This window comes from Nansenia antarctica, assembly GCF_963989245.1.
Source record: "Nansenia antarctica genome assembly, chromosome: 17".
Classification (NCBI taxonomy): Eukaryota; Metazoa; Chordata; class Actinopteri; order Argentiniformes; family Microstomatidae; genus Nansenia; species Nansenia antarctica.
The window spans coordinates 6570285-6575284 of record NC_137687.1 but is presented as its reverse complement, the minus strand read 5'-3'; the positions used below and the strand labels follow the sequence as shown (position 1 = coordinate 6575284).

Below are 5000 nucleotides of genomic sequence, written 5' to 3'. Positions count from 1 at the left end.
AGCAATGTATATTCAATTATATGTAAAAAAAATTAAATAAAAATAGAGTTTCACAGCCTACTATGTGACCTTCCGTCTCCAATCAAAGCCCATTCTACGTGAGAGGAGCGCCCTCTGCTGTTTAGTATGTGGTAATGGAACATTATAGTCCCCTGCTCGGTTCAGCAGATGCTCCTCTAAAACGTGTGTGTGGGTCTGTGATTGTGTGTGCGTGACGCTTTCGGACAATTTCCTCTCTTTCTTGTATGTTTGTGTGTGTGTGTGTGTGTGTGTGTGTGTGTGTGTGTGAGTGTGTGCATGCCTTATATCTCCCATCTCACTGATTAGTTTTCTCTTTTCTTGCTCTAAACCGATGAGTCAGCTGTAGCTAGGTGTAGCTAACCTCTCACCCCTCTTTAGTTTGGTCATGTGACCTGGCTGAATGCAGCTGAAATTAATTGAATTCTCCCTCAGTTACAGTGGCAACAGATATGTGTGTAGACGACCGCATGGAGACACTCTCTTTTTCCTCTGAATAGCGATGGGGGAAGAAAAGAGATATCCACACACACATGACTGCTCTCTGCTATGACATTCGCTGCAGTAGGATACACAGGTTTATTCCGTCACTGTGTGTTAGTGTCACACACACTCCACTTGTGCGGGATAAATGACACTTCTGCCGAGCTCGGCACAATCTCCACTTTTGTTATTGTTATCGCTCCCTCGCTGGTCTCTCTCTCCTTCTCTTTCTCTCATTCATCACCTGGTGGTAAATGAAATCCAGCCTGAGGCCCTTTGGGGGGGGGTGGGGTGTGTGTGTGTGTGTGTGTGTGTGTGGGTGTGTGGGGGGGGGGTGTGTGTGTGTGTGGGGGGGGTGTGGGGGGGGGAGTGTGGGGGTGTGTGTGGGGAGGTGTGTGTGTGGGGGGGTGTGTGTGGGGGGAGTGTGGGGGTGTGTGTGTGTGTGGGGGGGGGGGATATGCCTCTGCTTATGCTGTAGCATTATACAAGCAGGCAAATACACACACCACCAGTGTGGCAATCTAGTCTGCAGGACAATAATGACAACAGCAGTTACAACAACAATACTGTCTGTGATTATGTAGAACTTATTAGATAATGGTTTCTTGGTCTAAACTGGAAAACTAGAAAATACATATTGTTTTTTTTATCAATATGTTTATTGATTTTTTAAAAATAGAACATGAAGCACAGCAACAACAAAACAGAAGTCAGACAAACATTGATACCCGCATCACAAAATAACAGCAACAACAGCACAGAGAAACAGAAAAAAGGCACACACACACACACACACACATACAAAAAAAACATAAGGCAAAAAGGCATAAAACAAACAAAATGAAGGCTTACAGTAGTCTGATCCAATACAATAGAGCATAAACCCCCAAACAACTTTTACAATTTCTTTACGCCCATAGTCTATACCTAAAAGTATACAGTAAGGTTATTCTTTGTTTTTGGATAGTTGTTTTAATAGGTTTAATTCAGACAATGCTGTAGGGCTAGATTTATAATAATAAAACTGCTAACCGAAGCTATGCTACAGTTAGCACTCTCGGTTGCTATGGCAAACGGAGTGGCTGGTGGTGTAACTACTGGTCAAGAGACAACATGTTAAGCGACGTGAATGTGTAAGAAATGATGATCGCTAAAAAGAAGAAATCCCACCAAAATGAACTTCATCTGAACACAGACGATAGCAGAACATACAACATTGTACGTTAGTAAGTCATGTTGTTGTATTATCATTGTATTACCTGTGAAAGCAGTTGTTTCATCTTGTAGCCAATACTTTATATAGAAAACACTCACTCACTCACTCACTCACTCACTCACTCACTCACTCACTCACTCACTCACTCACTCACTCACTCACTCACTCACTCACTCACTCAGTTACAACAACAACAACAACAACAACGATCTACAGAGAGTCGTGAGAACAGCACAGGGGATCACCGGCGCCACCCTCCCCTCTCTGAAGGAGCTGTACGAAACACGCTGTCTCAGGAGGGCCTCCAAGATCTCCAAGGACCCGACCCACCCTGGGCACGAACACTTTGTCAAGCTGCCCTCGAACAGGAGGTACAGGACCCCGGCCGCTAGGACAAACAGACTGAAGGACAGCTTCTACCACAGGGCCGTCAAGGCCCTGAACACAGAAAAGGCCTAAGTTCTGGGCCCAGGACAAGTCCGGACGGATTGTAATGGCAGCTAGTGCTGAGGCACAAACATGTACATTTTCAAGCCTGCAAACTGTGACACTTTAAAAAAATGTGAAAAAATACTTTCTTGTGCAATATGACAACCCTAGTTGACTATCTGTGCAGTATAGTACAGTGGATTGTGTACATAGCCTCTATTGATGTAAACCAGCTCCTTATCTTCTTGTGATTTTATGCATCTATGCTTTTTCCAAAATGTGTTTCTTTTTCCTTTCTTAAACACCAGGGGAGCCTCCCCTCCTAAATTTCGTTGTTTGGTACCTGTACTGTAACAATGACAAATAAAGTCTATCTATCTATCACTCACTCACTCACTCACTCACTCACTCACTCACTCACTCACTCACTCGCTATCGTGTGTCTTTCTTGGACCAGCAGTACAAGATCTCGCCATCAGTGGAACATGTCTAAAGTTTGGTATTATTGGTATTTTTCTCTCTGTGTTAACTCAACTTAAGGTAACTTAACTGTAATAGTCTCTGCTATGTATATCCCTGTCCTGCTATGGCGTAAGTCCACCAGCAGGGGTCAGTGTTGTGCTACTCTACCACCAGACCAGAGCACATTGAAAGGTAACAGAAAGAGAGCCATAGGAGAATGAGAAGAGGAGCAGTTGGTAGCGAATGAGAGAAAAGACGAGAGAGGAAGAGTGGAGCTGATATAGACGAGTTAGGCCAGTGTTACGCCGGTGTTGTGTTACCAGGGATACGGGGGTGAAATCCCAACCGCAGAGCTTTGGTTACGGTCACGAGGAACACAAGTGCTTTGGTCAACAGGGCGGTCAGGTGGAAAAGGAGTTTGTGTCAGTCAGGACACACACACACACACACACACACACACACACACACACATTTGAATTATACAGTGTTACAGTCATTTATATTTGCATCTTGCAAAGTCACAGTCATTAGGAAAATGTAATAACAACAAGTCTTCTGATTTGATGCTGTCCATTTTAGGTTTTTACAATATTGAAAGTGTGGGGGCGTGTGCGTGTCTGTGACCATTCACACAATAAACAGGTTTGTACTTTGCAAGCTTTGCTTTGCAACCCAAACGTGCGTTGTTGCCCATCCAATCAAAAGTTAAGAAAACTTTGGCTGAATTGTTGATATTCCCGAGGGGCGTGTTTGAATGTTTAATCTCATATTTGTATTTACTGTAGGTCCATATACTATGTACAGTATATCTATTTAGCGCTTAAGCAACGTGAAATCACCATCTCGCCACACGCGTCGGTCGTGCCATGGATTGCGGTCCAAATCCCCTCTCCACCCCCCCCCCCCTCCCCTAAATAGCATCCGTTTGTCTGTGCATCTCTCTCACTTCCACTCTGAGGCTGCAGAGCGGGGCAGACATTTCACAGGGGGGGGGGGGGGGGGGACCATGCTATGAGGAGTAGGGGGTCACCCAGAGCCCTCCAGTCTGCCTGGACTCAGTGGGGAGGAGGGACAGACAGAGGGACAGACAGAGGGACAGACAGGGGGACAGACAGGGGGACAGACAGGGGGACAGACAGGGGGACAGACAGAGGGACAGACAGAGGGACAGACAGAGGGACAGACAGAGGGACAGACAGAGGGACAGACAGAGAGACAGACAGAGGGACAGACAGGGGGACAGACAGAGGGACAGACAGACAGAGGGACAGACAGAGGGACAGACAGAGGGACAGACAGACAGAGGGACAGACAGAGGGACAGACAGGGGGACAGACAGAGGGACAGACAGAGAGACAGAGGGACAGACAGAGGGACAGACAGAGGGACAGACAGGGGGACAGACAGAGGGACAGACAGAGGGACAGACAGAGAGACAGACAGAGGGACAGACAGAGGGACAGACAGGGGGACAGACAGGGGGACAGACAGAGGGACAGACAGAGGGACAGACAGAGGGACAGACAGAGGGACAGACAGAGGGACAGACAGGGGGACAGACAGAGGGACAGACAGAGGGACAGACAGAGAGACAGACAGAGGGACAGACAGAGGGACAGACAGGGGGACAGACAGAGGGACAGACAGGGGGACAGACAGAGGGACAGACAGGGGGACAGACAGAGGGACAGACAGGGGGACAGACAGAGGGACAGACAGAGGGACAGACAGAGAGCCGGACAGAGGGACAGACAGGGGGACAGACAGAGGGACAGGCAGAGAGACAGACAGAGGGACAGACAGAGAGACAGACAGAGAGACAGACAGAGGGACAGACAGAGGGACAGACAGACAGAGGGACAGACAGAGACACAGACAGAGACACAGACAGAGGGACAGACAGAGGGACAGACAGGGGGACAGACAGAGGGACAGACAGAGGGACAGACAGAGGGACAGACAGACAGAGGGACAGACAGAGGGACAGACAGACGGGCCTCTGGGTGCTGTCAGTCACTCCTGCTTCTGATATATCTTCAGTCCCCAATCATGTAGGACTATCACACGCACGCACGCACGCACACACACACACACACACACACACACACACACACACACACACACACACACACACACACACACACACACATTCTAACCCTCTGCAACTGTCTTTATGTCAAAGGGTAAATGAGATGACAGTGACCAGTAATTCATATCTCATGATTCACCCTCTCTCTCTCCTTCCTCCCTCTCTCTCCTTCCTCCCTCTCTCTCTCCTTCCTCCCTCTCTCTCCTTCCTCCCTCTCTCTCTCCTTCCTCTCTCTCTCTCCTTCCCTCTCTGGCCCTTGGCCCTCTTGACGGGTATATTCATAGATCCTAACGCGCCCCGCCT

At 48.1% G+C, this 5000-nt stretch overlaps 1 protein-coding gene across 1 annotated transcript in view; it reads left to right on the top strand.

Moving 5' to 3' along the window:
• Positions 1–5000, top strand: part of LOC308172884 (chloride channel protein 2-like) — a gene marked incomplete at both ends in the record, with an annotated part of 96777 nt that overhangs the window by 37517 nt on the left and 54260 nt on the right. The window lies entirely within an intron of this gene.